The sequence below is a fragment of the Salvia splendens genome, chromosome 11 (assembly GCF_004379255.2).
Source record: "Salvia splendens isolate huo1 chromosome 11, SspV2, whole genome shotgun sequence".
In the NCBI taxonomy this organism is placed as follows: Eukaryota; Viridiplantae; Streptophyta; class Magnoliopsida; order Lamiales; family Lamiaceae; genus Salvia; species Salvia splendens.
Window position 1 is genome coordinate 16,105,633 of NC_056042.1, and position 18,767 is coordinate 16,124,399.

General features: G+C 36.1%; 1 protein-coding gene and 1 long non-coding RNA gene across 46 annotated transcripts in view; one reads left to right on the forward strand and one right to left on the reverse strand.

Annotated features, from left to right (window-relative positions):
- Nucleotides 1–1,405: 1,405 nt before the first annotated feature.
- On the reverse strand, nt 1,406–2,028 carry LOC121755600. The gene is made up of 2 exons (XR_006040830.1): nt 1,838–2,028; nt 1,406–1,682 (listed from the first exon to the last, which is right to left on the reverse strand). It is a non-coding gene; the product is annotated as an uncharacterized LOC121755600 (long non-coding RNA).
- Nucleotides 2,029–5,215: 3,187 nt separating this feature from the next.
- The window catches only part of LOC121755597 (65-kDa microtubule-associated protein 2-like), a 54,199-nt gene continuing 40,647 nt past the window's right edge, over nt 5,216–18,767 (forward strand). For 10 of the 45 annotated variants that reach the window (XR_006040782.1, XR_006040790.1, XR_006040779.1 and 7 more), the window contains exons 1-14: nt 9,953–10,094; nt 10,406–10,470; nt 10,712–10,748; nt 11,170–11,412; nt 11,581–11,716; nt 11,817–12,019; nt 12,179–12,394; nt 12,576–12,650; nt 12,980–13,059; nt 16,718–16,907; nt 17,003–17,115; nt 17,254–17,493; nt 18,119–18,202; nt 18,622–18,703. The gene's annotated coding sequence lies outside the window, so the exon portion shown is untranslated. The other 35 variants (XR_006040819.1, XR_006040822.1, XR_006040814.1 and 32 more) reach the window with 33 other exon arrangements.

The window sequence follows — 18,767 nt, forward strand, 5'->3', positions numbered from 1 at the left end:
TTTATTTTTCCTCACATGATCAAAACAAAAATGTGGTGACATATCGGCGGCTTTTTCCATTCATCTGAACGCATAGCTTGAGAATTCTTGTGCCTATCCGAAATGATGCATACCTCCCTTTCTACTTCACCACATGAATCTACATAATCCAAAAACCACTCCCAGCTGTCGCCAGTTTCTTCATCAACAATAGCTATGCCAATAGGCAGACATTCTTTTTGCATCAACACCACAAGCAAACAAGCAGCTTACCTTTAAAATCTTCCTCGGGAGGTGAAGTTCCGTCTATTGAGTCAAAACTGGTTGCCCTGAAATCAGTAATAGCAGGCCCAAGTGCCAGAACACTAATAGAAACTTTAGACGGCCCTGCTCAACAACTCGTATGCTCCCACCAACAATGTGCCTGGATTCTAACTGCAGTTCAAGGCATGAGCTGGCAAATCCCTAAATGACTCCTTCCCATCCACCAAATACATATCTCTAAAGCCCTTCTCCGTGCATTACCATGCCTTTCTTATAACTGACTACCACATGAAATTTGTCATGAACAAAATTTCTTACGCGGCGGCACTAAACTCGGCATTTTTTAGCAACTGATGGCGAATACACAAAGCAATCATTGGTGATGAAAAGTTAGCATGTCTCTATCATTATATGACCTTCACAACTATGGCGTCCCCGCCACTTCCTAATCTCCACATATCATCATGGGCCATGTGTGTAACAGACACTTCCCACCGACATTCATTCGCTTTGTCAGCGTCGGTCTCGCTGATAATAGCTGTCCCATCTTCTGTCCTCCCATTGGATATTTGCACACGGCATGCCACCTTCTTAATTTACTCTCAACCACCCTAAATTGCCGGTGTTGCCTCAGACTCCACATAGTAATAGCAGTCTTCACATGCAGCTTGCTATCAAATTTTGTTCCACCATTAATCCGATATGGGTGTTCTTCATCCCAGTACATGGTACTGCGTTCATTACCAACTTCAGGTACCTCAGTACGACCACTTGGCAGTTTGCGAAAATATTTCAACCCAGTGTGAACATATTCTGGAAGTGGTTGTTCACCTTGTACGACGGGTTTATACACTACTCCTCATCACTAGAGTCAGCACCGGAATCATCACTTAAAATATCATCAGACGATGATGACGACAATTCTGGATCTGCAAGGTCTCCTCGTACAACATCAACATCAGCATGTTCTTGTACATTCTCTTGAGTATTCAATCCAACATCTGCAACGTCTGTTTGCTCATTCATACCGCAGTCGATGCTCATAGGTTCAAACCTCGTAGATGAACCAACACCATGATCAACAATTGGTGGGATTAAGGCATTTCCAACAGACGAATACTCAACAAATAATTCAATATGCCGAGTAGAATTTAGAGCCGCATTGAACATATAAAACACACTTTGATCACTGTCAACCGCAGTACATACATAACTCGTACCGGTACCCAAGAAACAATGCCTCCAAGATATTTCGATGAAGTGTTGATTGGAATCTATTCTTATCTTAGCACATATCATTCCTACTAATTCAGATAATGAAACACATGAATTCAATACGATGGAAGCTCTCGCACGAGGAGGATCATAACAAATGCCCACATGAGGAAGTTGATATATTCTACCACCCCAATATAAACTCACGAATACTTGCATGATTTCTGCAAAAATAAATATACAAACCAACAACAATTAAAGATAAATTTTTTCAATAAACCCTAAAATAGTAAGTTTACATAAATTTTTCAAAAACCCTACTAATATGCAAATAAACAACAAATAATGGAGCAGTGTTGAAAGATTGAAGGAAACTTACCGAAATATGACGGGAGTCGCCAAGAAATCGCCAAGGAAATCGCAACCTTTGCTGTCTGCGTGCGTGAATGAGGAGCTACTGCCTTCGCAGCTGGTTTAATTCGAAGTAGAGACGCATGACGCTCATGCGTCTCTCTTTAAGACGCATGAGCATCATGCGTCTCTAGTCAAATTTAAAAAAAAAAAGACGCATGAGCGTCATGCGTCTGTTTCTAAGACGCATGATTCTCATGCGTCGTCAAAATAAAACGGAAAAAAAATGAGAGACGCATGACCCTCATGCGTCTTTATAAAAGACGCATGACAGTCATGCGTTTCATTAAAAAGAGACGCATGAGGGTCATGCGTCTCTCCTAAATCCGGAACAAAAAAAAAACGCAGTACAAACGAGGAATGATTAATGTACTCTAGAACTAAAGAAGAAAAAACCCGCTAATTTAGGATCTTTGCTGAGTGTTTCAGTTGCCCTCGAGTTGTTGCATTCTGACACAGAAATGAATCTTTTTTCCTGCAGAATATTTGGGATGTAGTTGGTGAAAATGACGAAGAACGTGACAAAATTCTTCTCAATTGGATCAAGAGTACTTGGATGTGTACAAGAGGAAAGTTGACCTGACTGAAATCTAGAGCCCACCTTCTTCAGACATTGGCAGATGCTAGAGTTGAACTCACCAATCTATTATCAGCTTTTGGAGAAAAGGCATATGTCGGAATTGTAAGTGATGAACCTCATGGTGTTCGATAATGACATTTTCTTAAAGCTGTAAATGATATAGTAATGCGGCAATCAGTAAATTTTTTGTAGAATTATTTTTGCCGAAGAGTATCTCAGTTAGTAAAATTTACAATGTTTGGTTTATTTACTTTTTTGCAGCCTAGGAATAAACAAGGAACAGCTTGAACCTATAGCTCCTGCACTGGATAAACTATGGAAACAAAAGGATGAGAAGAGTTTTCTGATGTTCAATGTCAAATATAGAAGATAAACTACGGAGATTTCTGATGTGTCCAATCTATCCATGAAAAAGTTAGATGAGTTTAAACTCAGCTTCAAGGTCTTCAAAAGGAAAAGGTGACTACTTTTTTTCGTGTTGAGTTGTTAAATGCTTTCGGACTATCTCTCTAAAGTGTAAACATTGAACTGTTCTTGGCTTGACTTTCTTGGTTTTCTAAAGTGACAGGCTGCACAAGGTTATTGACTTGTCACCACAGTTCACAATCTTTGTGCTGTCCTTGGCATAGACTTCTTTACTACTATCACAGAAGTACATCCAAGCCTGAATGACGCCACTGGTGTTCAGTCAAAAGGCATCTGCAATGACACCCTAGCTGGGCTGGCGAGACTGTTTTAGCACTAAAGGAAGACAAGAAGCAAAGATTGCAAAAGGTTGTTACTTTTGGATGATTTATGATTGTTACTTTTGGATGCAACTTGTATAAAATTAATTTTCTTATTATTTAACGTATGCGACTCTCATTCTCTATTTAAAAAGCAACTTGTATAAAATGAATTTTCTTATGATCGAGATCATTATATCTTGCATTTTCTATTTTTCCGGTCTGAACAGGACAAGGTGCTCGAACCAGAAGAGCTTCTCTTAAGGCTGTGGGTTCTGTACCGACTGAGGAGAGTGTATCTGATGGTATGTGTACAGTGTAGTCATTGTTTTGCATTTGAACAATGTTTCTGGCCAATGTTGTGAACTCCCCACGTAGCCTAGGATTGAGGCAATTCAATACTGTCTCTTACTTTTGCAAAATCTGTCCACCCCCTGGCCTATCCCAATCCTCAATTAGGTTCTAGGTTTTGCTTGAACCTCAATTTTATGTGCAACACTGTTTCTTGCCCAACCTTCTTAAGCTTTTAAAATTGAAACTGGCTTTGTAAATGATACTGCTATTGTACCTTCATGTTTAGAGGCTTAGATCTATGGCTGACTTTTACAAGCCTAAGATAGCTTCCCTGTCAGCACCTCAGGAGATAGATGAGTATGATGACCTTGTCTGTCCAGTTGATACATTCAAGCCTTTGGAGAAGTCTGGATTTTGGGAAGGGGTGGTAAGTGTCCTATCTTTGTCATTACCTATAACAAATATTCAAAAATAATTTATTGTAGCCTTTTATTCATACATTTTGTGTTTTATTTTCAGAGAGCTTCAAAGCTTCAAAATACTGTGAGAGGAAATGGCTGTTGCTGAACTAACCGAACTTGTATCCACCAAAAAAAGATTGCTCCAGCTGATTTTTCAGGACTTTGTTGAAAATTAAAGAAGGTATGCTATGGTTTCCTTGACCACAAGTCCACAACTTAATCCAATTATTTTTTTATAATTTTATGCAGAACATATTGGTGGTGTTATTATTTTGACGAAGTAATTGGTGTTGCCTGCACAACATTTTTGAATTTTGCAGGTTATCAGGTGTAAACATTACTGTACGAAGAAAAAAAAAGGAAAAAAAAAAGAAAAAAAAGGAAAATGGATGAAAAAAGGAAAAAAAAAGAAAAAAGGAAACTGTATGAAAAAAGGAAAAAAAAAAGAAAAAAGGAAAAGATAAAGAAAAAAAATATTGTTGTTGCTGTTGAAGGTATTAAAGCACCAGGCAACCTTGCAGGGTCTGAGAGCCCATTTTTCAGCCAGTTGTCGCTTCTTATTGCCTCTACTACTGGTTAGTCCATAACTGTGTTATATTATTTTTTAAATTACACTGCCCTATAAAAATGATAATGCATGTGTTTTTGAGTAGTTATTTGAATTTTTCATTCTAGGGGATTATCGTTGATGTGTAAATTGTACTAATGTCATAGTATTTAGGTTTTGCGATTATTACCTTTACTAATTAGAGTTGGAATAGAGATGACATCCGACGGCCCTTAGAGTTAATAATATATAATCTCAGTCCAGTCACTCCCTAAGCTTGTAAATGCATCTGTGAGTTTTGATTATTGCTTAATATGATGTTGAATTTTGGTGACGATGTGTAGGAGAAATTGAAGGAGAAGGAAGAAACCTACTTCAACGGAGGCCCTTACCGAAACTCTTCAGGCAATGCACAAGCCCGGATGGTTGAGTCTAACTGACACTGTTGAAGGCATGATCTTCCTTTATTTCAGTTCTGGCACATGCTATCTAAATGAAGTGTTCTCGGACACTGGAATTAACGGTCTCAAGTTGCATAAGATATGAATGTATTTTCTAGTGGTGTTTCTATTACCTACTTGGAAATATGTTCCGAAATATTCACAAAATCACCTAATTCGGCTTACCTATGGTTTGAACCAATAGATTATATGCATGGTTAATCAAGGAATAAAAGATGTGGTTTTTATTATGGTTCGTAATGAGAGAGTTCTTTCTACAGGTTTAATTATTAGTTTTCTTGCAGATATGAAGGTGGCAGTGAAAAATAAAGTTCCTCTTGTAAGATCGTTGACATTCAGATGTGTTACATTCTGTATTAAAACAGTGACAAAGCAACCATACTTAGGGTTCACAAGGAACATGTTCTCATATGTATGGAGGTTAGTTAGTACCATAATGTGTTCTCTCAACTATACATATTTATTTTTTGATTTTTTTAATCAATTACTTCTTCACACCTGATATTGATTATTTAATCAATAATATGTCTCATAATCATATTGTTTGAATTGAATAGCTCTGATGTAAATAACTTTATATCTTATTTATAGATTTTGCTTAGCTATATGTACATTGTTTCAAAAAGCATGAAATTCTTTTTGTGTTGAGCCACTATTCAAATTGTTTAATTTATCATTGTATCATTAGAAACTTTTTGTGTTCTCTAAATTTATCTGCATGGATTATCAGTCCCTAATGATGGAACTCCTGATGTGAGGAATGCAGCTTTCTCAGCTTTAGCGGCTATTTCCAAGGTAATTATTTCAAGATTGTCCATCTACATCTCATTACTTTTAAATTTCCTATTTAGCTGTTTTGACATCTATGTTATTTAGATGGTTGGTATGAGACCCTTGGAGAAGTCTCCAGAAAAATATAGATGCTGTTTAGGGTTTGACTTCTGATTTAGTTAGATACTACTGGGTAACTGAATTATAGTTATATTTGAGGTTTTTTTATTGGAAAATATTTTAACCTTTGTCATTTTACTCTCAGGTGTGGTTCAATCTTCTCGAGGAGTTATGACCACGTGGTAAATTTTCAAACGTAACTATTTTTTTCTCATTATTGTGGAATGAGCTATTGCGAAGCACTACTATGATTTGACTATAATCTGAAATAAAGAAGAGATCATGAAATTTAGAATCACTTTCTATTATCTTCTGACATACCAATGGGATGAAATTGATTGGTATCTTATGGCCTAACATGTAACTTTGAAACCACATTCAATGTTCTTAAATGCTCATGATTTCTTTAGGCTGTGCAGTAGCCTTCGATATAGTTATTTATAAAATCTTTGATAATATGGAGAGCTTAGCCCTTTAATGAGATTGTGTCCGTGATTCCATATGCACTCTTCTCCTTATCCTCAAATTATTGCTGATGTAAGTTGTGCCAGATTGCAGTGTCTACGAGGTATGGTAGAATTCATGATTCATCTTTTTTTACAGGTTTCCTTTGAACTAGTAGAATGAATATGAAGAAACCACTTGGCGGATCTTTGCTGCAGCAACTTCATGTAATTCCTCATTGAAGTCTAATTTGGGATCTTTGCTGAGTGTTTCAGTTGCCCTTGAGTTGTTGAATTCTGTCACAGAAATGAATCTTTGTTGCATTATTCAGAGACTGGCAGAAGCTAGAGTTGTTGAACTCACCAATCTCTTATCAGCTTTTGGAGAAAAGACTTATGCCGGAATTGTAAGTGATGGACCTCATGGTATTCAATAATGACATTTTCATTAAGGTCTAGACGTTGTAGCAATGCGGTAATCATTTCAAGCTAGTGGCATATGTGTAAAATTATTGTTGCTGAAGATAATCTCAATTAGTTAATTTACAATGTTTTGGTTTGTGTACTTTTTTGTAGCCCGACAAGACGTCAGGAACGAATAAGGAACAGCTTCATGCTATAGCTCCTGCACTGCGTAAACTATGGAAACAAAAGGATGAGAAGACAAAGGAGTATTCTGATGTTCAATCTCAAATAAAGAAGATATCTGCAGGTAATTTCTCATTGAAGGTTAATTTAGGATCTTTGCTTAGTGTTTCAGTTGCCCTCGAGTAGTTGCATTCTGACACAGAAATGAATCTTTTTTCCTGCAGAAAATTTGGGATGAAGTTGGTGAAAATGACGAAGAACGAGACAAAATTCTTCTCAATTGGATCAATAGTACTTGGATGTGTACAAGAGGAAAGTTGACCTGACTGTGAAATCTCGAGCCCACCTTTTTCAGACATTGGCAGATGCTAGAGTTGAACTCACCAATCTATTATCAGCTTTTGGAGAAAAGACTTATGTCGGAATTGTAAGTGATGAACCTCATGGTGTTCGATAATGACATTTTCTTAAAGCTGTAAATGATATAGTAATATTGCAATCAGTAAATTTTTTGTAGAATTATTTTTGCTGAAGAGTATCTCAATTAGTAAAATTTAGAATGTTTGGTTTATTTGGTTTATTTACTTTTTTGCAGCCTAGGAATAAACAAGGAACAACTTGAAGCTATAGCTCCTGCACTGGATAAACTATGGAAACAAAAGGATGAGAAGAAAAGAGTTTTCTGATGTTCAATGTCAAATATAGAAGATAAACTACGGAGATTTCTGATGTGTCCAATCTATCCATGAAAAAGTTAGATGAGTTTAAACTCATCTTCAAGGTCTTCAAAATGAAAAGGTGACTACTTTTTTTCATGTTGAGTTTGTTAAATGCTTTCGGACTATCTCTCTAAAGTGTAAACATTTAACTGTTCTTGGCTTGACTTTCTTGGTTTTCTAAAGTGACAGGCTGCACAAGGTTATTGACTTGTCACCACAGTTCACAATCTTTGTGCTGTCCTTGGCATAGACTTCTTTACTACTATCACAGAAGTACATCCAAGCCTGAATGACGCCACTGGTGTTCAGTCAAAAGGCATCTGCAATGACACCCTAGCTGGGCTGGCGAGACTGTTTTAGCACTAAAGGAAGACAAGAAGCAAAGATTGCAAAAGGTTGTTACTTTTGGATGATTTATGATTGTTACTTTTGGATGCAACTTGTATAAAATGAATTTTCTTATTATTTAACGTATGCAACTCTCATTCTCTATTTAAAAAGCAACTTGTATAAAATGAATTTTCTTATGATCGAGATCATTATATCTTGCATTTTCTATTTTTCCGGTCTGAACAGGACAAGGTGCTCGAACCAGAAGAGCTTCTCCTAAGGCTGTGGGTTCTGTACCGACTGAGGAGAGTGTATCTGATGGTATGTGTACAGTGTAGTCATTGTTTTGCATTTGAACAATGTTTCTGGCCAATGTTGTGAACTCCCCACGTAGCCTAGGATTGAGGCAATTCAATGCTGTCCCTTACTTTTGCAAAATCTGTCCACCCTCTGGCCTATCCCAATCCTCGATTAGGTTCTAGGTTTTGCTTGAACCTCAATTTTATGTGCAACACTGTTTCTGGCCCAACCTTCTTAAGCTTTAAAAATTGAAGCTGGCTATGTAAATGATACTGCTATTGTACCTTCATGTTTAGAGGCATAGATCTATGGCTGACTTTTACGTGCCTAAGATAGCTTCCCTGTCAGCACCTCAGGAGATAGATGAGTATGATGACCTTGTCTGTCCAGTTGATACATTCAAGCCTTTGGAGAAGTCTGGATTTTGGGAAGGGGTGGTAAGTGTCCTATCTTTGTCGTTACCTATAACAAATATTCAAAAAATAATTTATTGTAGCCTTTTATTCATACATTTTGTGTTTTATTTTCAGAGAGCTTCAAAATGCTGTGAGAGGAAATGGCTGTTGCTGAACTAACCGAACTTGTATCCACCAAAAAAAGATTGCTCCAGCTGATTTTTCAGAACTTTGTTGAAAATTAAAGAAGGTATGCTATGGTTTCCTTGACCACAAGTCCACAACTTAATCCAATTATTTTTTTTTATAATTTTATGCAGAACATATTGGTGGTGTTATTATTTTGCCGAAGTAATTGGTGTTGCCTGCACAACATTTTTGAATTTTGCAGGTTATCAAGTGTAAACATTACTGTACGAAGAAAAAAAAAAGGAAAAAAAAAAAGAAAAAAAGGAAAATGGATGAAAAAAAGGAAAAAAAAAGAAAAAAAGGAAAAGATAAAGAAAAAAAGAAAAAAAAGGAAAAAAAAAGAAAAAAAATATTGTTGTTGCAGTTGAAGGTATTAAAGCACCAGGCAACCTTGCAGGGTCTGAGAGCCCATTTTTCAGCCAGTTGTCGCTTCTTATTGCCTCTACTACTGGTTAGTCCATAATTGTGTTATATTATTTTTTAAATTACGATGCCCTATAAAAATGATAATACATGTGTTTTTGAGTAGTTATTTGAATTTTTCATTCTAGGGGATTATCGTTGATGTGTAAATTGTACAAATGTCATATTTAGGTTTTGCAATTATTTCCTTTTCTAATTAGAGTTGGAATAGAGATAACACCCGGCAGCCCTTAGAGTTAATAATATATAATCTCAGTCCAGTCACTCCCTAAGCTTGTAAATGCATCTGTGAGTTTTGATTATTGCTTAATATGATGTTGAATTTTGGTGACGATGTGTAGGAGAAATTGAAGGAGAAGGAAGAAACCTACTTCAACGGAGGCCCTTACCGAAACTCTTCAGGCAATGCACAAGCCCGGATGGTTGAGTCTAACTGACACTGTTGAAGGCATGATCTTCCTTTATTTCAGTTCTGGCACATGCTATCAAAATGAAGTGTTCTCGGACACTGGAATTAACGGTCTCAAGTTGCATAAGATATGAGTGTATTTTCTAGTGGTTTCTATTACCTACTTGGAAATATGTTCCGAAATATTCACAAAATCACCTAATTCGGCTTACCTATGGTTTGAACCAATAGATTATATGCATGGTTAATCAAGGAATAAAAGAAGATGTGGTTTTTATTATGGTTCGTAATGAGAGAGTTCTTTCTACAGGTTTAATTATTAGTTTTCTTGCAGATATGAAGGTGGCAGTGAAAAATAAAGTTCCTCTTGTAAGATCGTTGACATTCAGATGTGTTACATTCTGTATTAAAACAGTGACAAAGCAACCATACTTAAGGTTCACAAGGAACATGTTCCCATATGTATGGAGGTTAGTTAGTACCATAATGTGTTCTCTCAACTATACATATTTATTTTTTGATTTTTTTAATCAATAAATTCTTCACACCTGATATTGATTATTAAATCAATAATATGTCTCATAATCATATTGTTTGAATTGAATAGCTCTGATGTAAATAACTTTTATGTCTTATTTATAGATTTTGCTTAGCTATATGTACATTGTTTCAAAAAGCATGAAATTCTTTTTGTGTTGAGACGCTATTCAAATTGTTTAATTTATCATTGTATCATTAGAAACTTTTTGTGTTCTCTAAATTTATCTGCATGGATTATCAGTCCCTAATGATGGAACTCCTGATGTGAGGAATGCAGCTTTCTCAGCTTTAGCGGCTATTTCCAAGGTAATTATTTCAAGATTGTCCATCTACATCTCATTACTTTTAAATTTCCTATTTAGCTGTTTTGACATCTATGTTATTTAGATGGTTGGTATGAGACCCTTGGAGAAGTCTCCAGAAAAATCTAGATGCTGTTTAGGGTTTGGCTTCTGATTTAGTTATATACTACTGGGTAACTGAATTATAGTTATATTTGAGGTTTTTTTATTGGAAAATATTTTAACCTTTGTCATTTTACTCTCAGGTGTGGTTCAATCTTCTCGAGGAGTTATGACCACGTGGTAAATTTTCAAAGGTAACTATTTTTTTCTCATTATTGTGGAATGAGCTATTGCGAAGCACTACTATGATTTGACTATAATCTGAAATAAAGAAGAGATCATGAAATTTAGAATCACTTTCTATTATCTTCTGACATACCAATGGGATGAAATTGATTGGTATCTTAGGGCCTAACGTGTAACTTTGAAACCACATTCAATGTTCTTAAATGCTCATGATTTCTTTAGGCTGTGCAGTAGCCTTCGATATAGTTATTTATAAAATCTTTGATAATATGGAGAGCTTAGCCCTTTAATGAGATTGTGTCCGTGATTCCATATGCACTCTTCTCCTTATCCTCAAATTATTGCTGATGTAAGTTGTGCCAGATTGCAGTGTCTACGAGGTATGGTGGAATTCATGATTCATCTTTTTTTACAGGTTTCCTTTGAACTAGTAGAATGAATATGAAGAAACCACTTGAGGATCTTTGCTGCAGCAACTTCATGTAATTCCTCTTTGAAGTCCAATTTGGGATCTTTGCTGAGTGTTTCAGTTGCCCTTGAGTTGTTGAATTCTGTCACAGAAATGAATCTTTGTTGCATTATTCAGAGACTGGCAGATGCTAGAGTTGAACTCACGAATGTCTTATCAGCTTTTGGAGAAAAGTCTTATGCCGGAATTGTAAGTGATGGACCTCATGGTATTCAATAATGACATTTTCATAAAGCTCTAGATGTTGTAGCAATGCGGTAATCATTTCAAGCTAGTGGCATATGTGTAAAATTATTGTTGCTGAAGATAATCTCAATTAGTTAATTTACAATGTTTGGTTTGTGTACTTTTTTGTAGCCCGACAAGACGTCAGGAACGAATAAGGAACAGCTTCATGCTGTAGCTCCTGCACTGGATAAACTATGGAAACAAAAGGATGAGAAGACAAAAGAGTATTCTGATGTTCAATCTCAAATACAGAAGATATCTGCAGGTAATTTCTCGTTGAAGGTTAATTTAGGATCTTTGCTGAGTGTTTCAGTTGCCCTCGAGTAGTTGCATTCTGACACAGAAATGAATCTTTTTTCCTGCAGAAAATTTGGGATGAAGTTGGTGAAAATGACGAAGAACGAGACAAAATTCTTCTCAATTGGATCAATAGTACTTGGATGTGTACAAGAGGAAAGTTGACCTGACTGTGAAATCTAGAGCCCACCTTTTTCAGACATTGGCAGATGCTAGAGTTGAACTCACCAATCTATTATCAGCTTTTGGAGAAAAGACTTATGTCGGAATTGTAAGTGATGAACCTCATGGTGTTCGATAATGACATTTTCTTAAAGCTGTAAATGATATAGTAATGTTGCAATCAGTAAATTTTTTGTAGAATTATTTTTGCTGAAGAGTATCTCAGTTAGTAAAATTTACAATGTTTGGTTTATTTACTTTTTTGCAGCCTTGGATTAAACAAGGAACAGCTTGAAGCTATAGCTCCTGCACTGGATAAACTATGGAAACAAAAGGATGAGAAGATAAAGAGTTTTCTGGTGTTCAATGTCAAATATAGAAGATAAACTACGGAGATTTCAAAAAGCATATGCAATGACACCCTAGCTGGGCTGGCGAGACTGTTTTAGCACTAAAGGAAGACAAGAAGCAAAGATTGCAAAAGGTTGTTACTTTTGGATGATTTATGATTGTTACTTTTGGATGCAACTTGTATAAAATGAATTTTCTTATTATTTAACGTATGCAACTCTCATTCTCTATTTAAAAAGCAACTTGTATAAAATGAATTTTCTTATGATCGAGATCATTATATCTTGCATTTTCTATTTTTCCGGTCTGAGCAGGACAAGGTGCTCGAACCAGAAGAGCTTCTCCTAAGGCTGTGGGTTCTGTACCGACTGAGGAGAGTGTATCTGATGGTATGTGTACAGTGTTTTCATTGTTTTGCATTTGAACAATGTTTCTGGCCAATGTTGTGAACTCCCCACGTAGCCTAGGATTGAGGCAATTCAATGCTGTCTCTTACTTTTGCAAAATCTATCCACCCCCTGGCCTATCCCAATCCTCAATTAGGTTCTAGGTTTTGCTTGAACCGCAATTTTATGTGCAACACTGTTTTGGCTCAACCATCTTAAGCTTTAAAAATTGAAGCTGACTTTGTAAATGATACTGCTATTATACCTTTTTGTTTAGAGGCTTAGATTTATAGCTGTCTTTTACGACTCTAAGATATCGTCCCTGACATCAGGAGATAGATGAGTATGATGACCTTGTTTGTGCAGTTGATACATTCAATCCTTTGGAGAAGTCTGAATTTTGGGAAGGGTGGTACGTGGCCTATCTTTATCGTTTACCTATAACAAATATTCAAAAAATAATTTATTGTAGCCTTTTATTCATACATTTTGTGTTTTATTTTCAGAGAGCTTCAAAATGCTGTGAGAGGAAATGGCTGTTGCTGAACTAACCGAACTTGTATCCACCAAAAAAAGATTGCTCCAGCTGATTTTTCAGAACTTTGTTGAACATTAAAGAAGGTATGCTATGGTTTCCTTGACCACAAGTCCACAACTTAATCCAGTTTTTTTTTTAATTTTATGCTGAACATATTGTTGGTGTTATTATCGTGACCAAGTAATTGATGTTGCCTGCACAACACTTTTGAATTTTGCAGGTTGTCACAGGTGTAAACATTACTGTATGAAAAAAAAACGAAAAAAATGAAAAAAAGGAAAGAAAAGAAAAAAAGGAAGAGATAAAGAAAAAAAAGAAAAAAGAAAAAAAGGGAAAAAAAAGAAAAAAATTTTGTTGTTGCAGTTGAAGGTATTAAAGCACCAGGCGACCTTGCAGGGGTCTGAGAACCTCTACTACTGGTAAGTCCATAACTGTGTTATATTTTTTTAAAATTACACTGCCCTATGAAAATTATAATACGTGTGTTTTTGAGTTATTTGAATTTTTCATTCTAGGGGATTATCGTTGATGTGTAAATTGTACAAATGTCATATTTAGGTTTTGCGATTATTTCCTTTTCTAATTAGAGTTGGAATAGATTAGACACCCGACAGCCTGGACAGCCTGAGTTAATAAGATATAATCTCAGTCCAGTCACTCCCTAAGCTTGTAAATGCATCTGTGAGTTTTGATTATTGCTTAATATGAGGTTGATTTTTGCTGACGATGTGTAGGAGAAATTGATGGAGAAGGGAGAAACCTACTTCAACGGAGGCCCTTGCCCAACTCTTCAGGCAATGCTCAAGTCCGGATAGTTGCATGATCTTCCTTTATTTCAGTTCTGGACTGTGCAAGCCTCCTTGTGCTGCGTTATTGATCACATGCTAACTAAATGAAGTGTTCTCGAGCACTGGAATTAACGGTCTTAAGTTGCATAAGATATGAATGTATTTTCTAGTAGTTTTTGTTACCTACTTGGAAATATGTTCTGAAATTACTACAAAATCACCTAATTTGGCTTACCTATTGTTTGAACCAATAAATTATATGCATGATTAATTAAGGAACAAAAGAAGATGTGGTTTTGATTTTGGTTTGTAATGAGAGAGTTCTTTCTACGGGTTTAATCCTACTGATTATTAGTTTTCTTGCAGATATGAAGGTGGCAGTGAAAAACAAAGTTCCTCTTGTAAGATCGTTGATGTTGAGCTGTGTTACATTACTGTATTAAAAGCGACCATACTGAAGGTTCACAAGGAATATGTTCCCATATGCATGGAGGTTAGTTAGTAGCATAATGTGTTCTCTCACCTGATTTAGTTATATATTGGGTAACTGAATTATAGTTATATTTGATGTTTTTTTATAGGAATATGTTTTAACCTTTGTCATTTTACTCTCAGGTGTGGTTCAATCTCCTCGAGGAGTTATAACCACGGGGTAAATTTTCAAACGTAACTATATTTTTCTCATTATTGTGGAATGAGCTCATTGCGAAGCACTATTACGATTTGACTATAATCTGAAATAAAGAAGAGATCATGAAATTTAGAATCATTTTCTATTATCTTCTGACATACCAATGGGATGAAATTGATTGGTATCTTAGGGCCTAACGTGTAACTTTGAAACCACATTCAATGTTCTTAAATGCTCATGATTTCTTTAGGCTGTGCAGTAGCCTTTGATATAGTTATTTATAAAATCTTTGATAATATGGAGAGCTTAGCCCTTTAATGAGATTGTGTCCGTGATTCCATATGCACTCTTCTCCTTATCCTGAAATTATTGCTGATGTAAGTTGTGCCAGATTGCAGTGTCTACGAGGTATGGTGGAATTCATGATTCATCTTTTTTTACAGGTTTCCTTTGCACTAGTAGAATGAATATGAAGCAAACCACTTGCGGATCTTTGCTGCAGCAACTTCATGTAATTCCTCATTGAAGTCTAATTTGGGTACTTTGCTGAGTGTTTCAGTTGCCCTTGAGTTGTTGAATTCTGTCACAGAAATGATCTTTGTTGCATTATTCAGAGTCTGGCAGATGCTAGAGGCTTGAGTTGAACTCACCAATCTCTTATCAGCTTTTGGAGAAAAGACTTATGCCGGAATTGTAAGTGATGGACCTCATGGTATTCATTAATGACATTTTCTTAAAGCTCTAGATGTTATAGCAATGCGGTAATCATTTCAAGCTAGTGGCATATGTGTAAAATTATTGTTGCTGAAGATAATCTCAATTAGTAAATTTACAATGTTTGGTTTGTGTACTTTTTTGCAGCCTGACAAGACGTCAGGAACGAATAAGGAACAGCTTCAAGCTATAGCTCCTGCATCGGATAAACTATGGAAACAAAAGGATGAGAAGACGAAAGAGAATTCTGATGTTCAATCTCAAATACAGAAGATATCTGCGGAGATTGTTGGAACTAGGGTCCAGGGTGAGAATATCACAGTTGAGGAGTTCAATCTATCCATCAAAAAAATAGATGAGTTTAATGCTCAGCTTCAAGATCTTCAAAAGGAAAAGGTGACTACTTTTTTTCATGCTGAGTTTGGTAAATGCTTTTGGACTATCTCTCTAAAGTCTAAACAGTGAACTGTTCTTGGCTTGTATATCTTGGTTTTCTAAAGTGACAGGCTGCACAAGGTTATTGACTTGTCACCGCAGTCACAATCTTTGTGCTGTCCTTGGCATGGACTTCTTTACTATTGTCACAGAAGTACATCCAAGGCTGAATGACGCAACTAGTGTTCAGTCAGAAGCATCTGCAATGACACCCTTGCTGAGCTGGCGAGGCTGTTTTAGCACTAAAGGAAGACAAGAAGCAAAGATTGCTAAAGGTTGTTACTTTTTTGGATGATTTATGATTGTTACTTTTGGATGCAACATGTATAAAATGAATTTTCTTATGATCGAGATCATTATATCTTGCATTTTCTATTTTCCAGCAGGACAAGGAGCTCGAACCAGAGGAGCTTCTCCTAAGGCTGTGGGTTCTGTACCCACTGAGGAGAGTGTAGCTGATGGTATGTGTACAGTGTAGTCATTGTTTGGCATTTGAACAATGTTTCTGGCCAATGTTGTGAACTCCCCACGTAGCTTAGGATTGAGGCAATTCAATGCTGTCTCTTACTTTTGCAAAATCTGTCCACCCCCTGGCCTATCCCAATCCTCATTAGGTTCTAGGTTTTACTTGAACCACAATTTTATGTGCAACACTGTTTTGGCCCAACCATCTTAAGCTTTAAAAATTGAAGCTGGCTTTGTAAATGATACTGCTATTATACCTTCTTGTTTAGAGGCTTAGATTTATAACTATCTTTTACGACTCTTAAGATATCTTCCTTGACATCAGGAGATAGATGAGTATGATGACCTTGTTTGTCCAGTTGATACATTCAATCCTCTGGAGAAGTCTGAATTTTGGGAAGGGTGGTACGTGGCCTATCTTTATCATTTACCTATAACAAATATTCAAAAAATAATTTAATCTAACCTTTTATTCATACTTTTTGTGTTTTATTTTCAGAATGCTTCAAAACGGTGTGATATGAAATGGCTGTTGCTGAACTAACCGAACTTGCATCCACCAAAAAGATTGCTCCAGCTGATTTTTCAGAACCCTGTCAGCACCTGAGGAGATAGATGAGTATGATGACCTTGTGTGTCCAGTTGATACATTCAATCCTTTGGAGAAGTCTGGATTTTGGGAAGGGGTGGTAAGTGACCTGTCTTTGTCATTTACCTATAACAAATATTCAAACAATAATTTAATGTAGCCTTTTTATTCCTACTTTTTGTGTTTTATATTCAGAAAGCTTCAAAACGGTGTGAGAGGAAATGGTTGTTTCTGAACTAACCGAACTTGCATCCACCAAAAAGATTGCTCCAGCTGATTTTTCTGAATTTTGTTTAACATTAAAGAAGGTATGCTATGGTTTCCTTGACCACAAGTCCACAACTTAATCCAGGGTTTTTATTTTATTTTATGCAGAACATATTGTTGGTGTTATTATCGTGACCAAGTAATTGGTGTTGCCTGCACAACATATTTGAATTTTGCAGGTTATCACAGGTGTACATTACTGTAGGAAGAAAAAAAAGGAAAGAAAAAAGAAAAAAAGGAAAAAAGATGGAAAAAGGAAAAATAAAGATAAAAAGGAAAAGATAGAAAAAAAAGGAAAAAGAAAAAAGAAAAAAAATATTGTTGTTGCAGTTGACGGTATTCAAGCACCCGGACAACCTTGCAGGGGTCTGAGAACTCATTTCTCGGCCAGTTATCGCTTCTTATTGCCTCTACTACTGGTTAGTCCATAACTGTGTCATATTATTTTTTAAATTACACTACCCTATAAAAATGATAATACATGTGTTTTTGAGTAGTTATTTGAATTTTTCATTCTAGGGGATTATCATTGATGTGTAAATTGTACAAATGTCATATTTAGGTTTGCAATTGTTTCCTTTTCTAATTAGAGTTGGAATAGAGATAACACCCGGCAGCCCTTAGAGTTAATAAGATATAATCTCAGTCCAGTCACTCCCTAAGCTTGTAAATGCATCTGTGAATTTTGATTATTGCTTAATATGATGTTGATTTTTGGTGACGGTGTGTAGGAGAAATTGAAGGCGAAGAAACCTTCTTCAACGGAGGCCCTTACCCCAAACTCTTCAGGCAATGCACAAGTCCGGATGCTTGAGTCTAACTGACACTTTTGAAGGCATGATCTTCCTTTATTTCAGTTTTGAACTGTGTTTAACCTCTGCATAATATCGTTTCCATGTGCTTAGAAGTAGTAAGTATCTTGTTTGCTTGAGTCTAATGACACTGTTGAGTACACAGCTCTCAGCCTCTACAAAAAATGCAACTTGTATAAAATAAATATTCTTATGATCGAGATCATTATATCTTGCATTTTCCATTCATCAGGTTTGAGCAGGACAAGGGAGCCCGAACTAGGAGCTGTTTCTAAGGCTATGGGATCTGTACCAACTGAAGAGAGTGTTGTTGATGGTATGTGTACTCTGAAGTAATTGTTTGGCATGTGAACAATGTTTCTGGCCAATGTTTTCAATTCACCACGTAGCCTAGGAACGAGGCAATTTAATGTTTTCTCTTACTTTTGTAGAATCTGTCCACCCCCAGCCTAGCCCAATTCTAGGTTTTGTTTGAACTGCAATTTATGTGCAACACTGTTTCTTGCCCCAAGTCTCAACCATCTTAAGCTATAATAAATTGAAGTGTCTCTGTAAATGATACTGCTAGGTTTTGTACGAACCGCAATTTATGTGCAACACTGTTTCTTGCCCAAATCCCAACCATCTAAACCCTAAATGGTACTGCTGCAATTATACTTTCGCTTAGTTTTACCTTAGTGGCATTGATTTATGGCTGTCTTTTACGAGTCTAAGATATATTCCTATCAATCTCAGGATATAGATGAGTATGGATGACCTTGTCGGTCCAGTTGATATATTGAAGCCTTTGGAGAAGTCTGGATTTTGGGAAGGGGTGGTAAGTGGCCTATCAATGTCATTTATAAATATTCAAAAAATTATTTAATGTAACCTTTTATTCA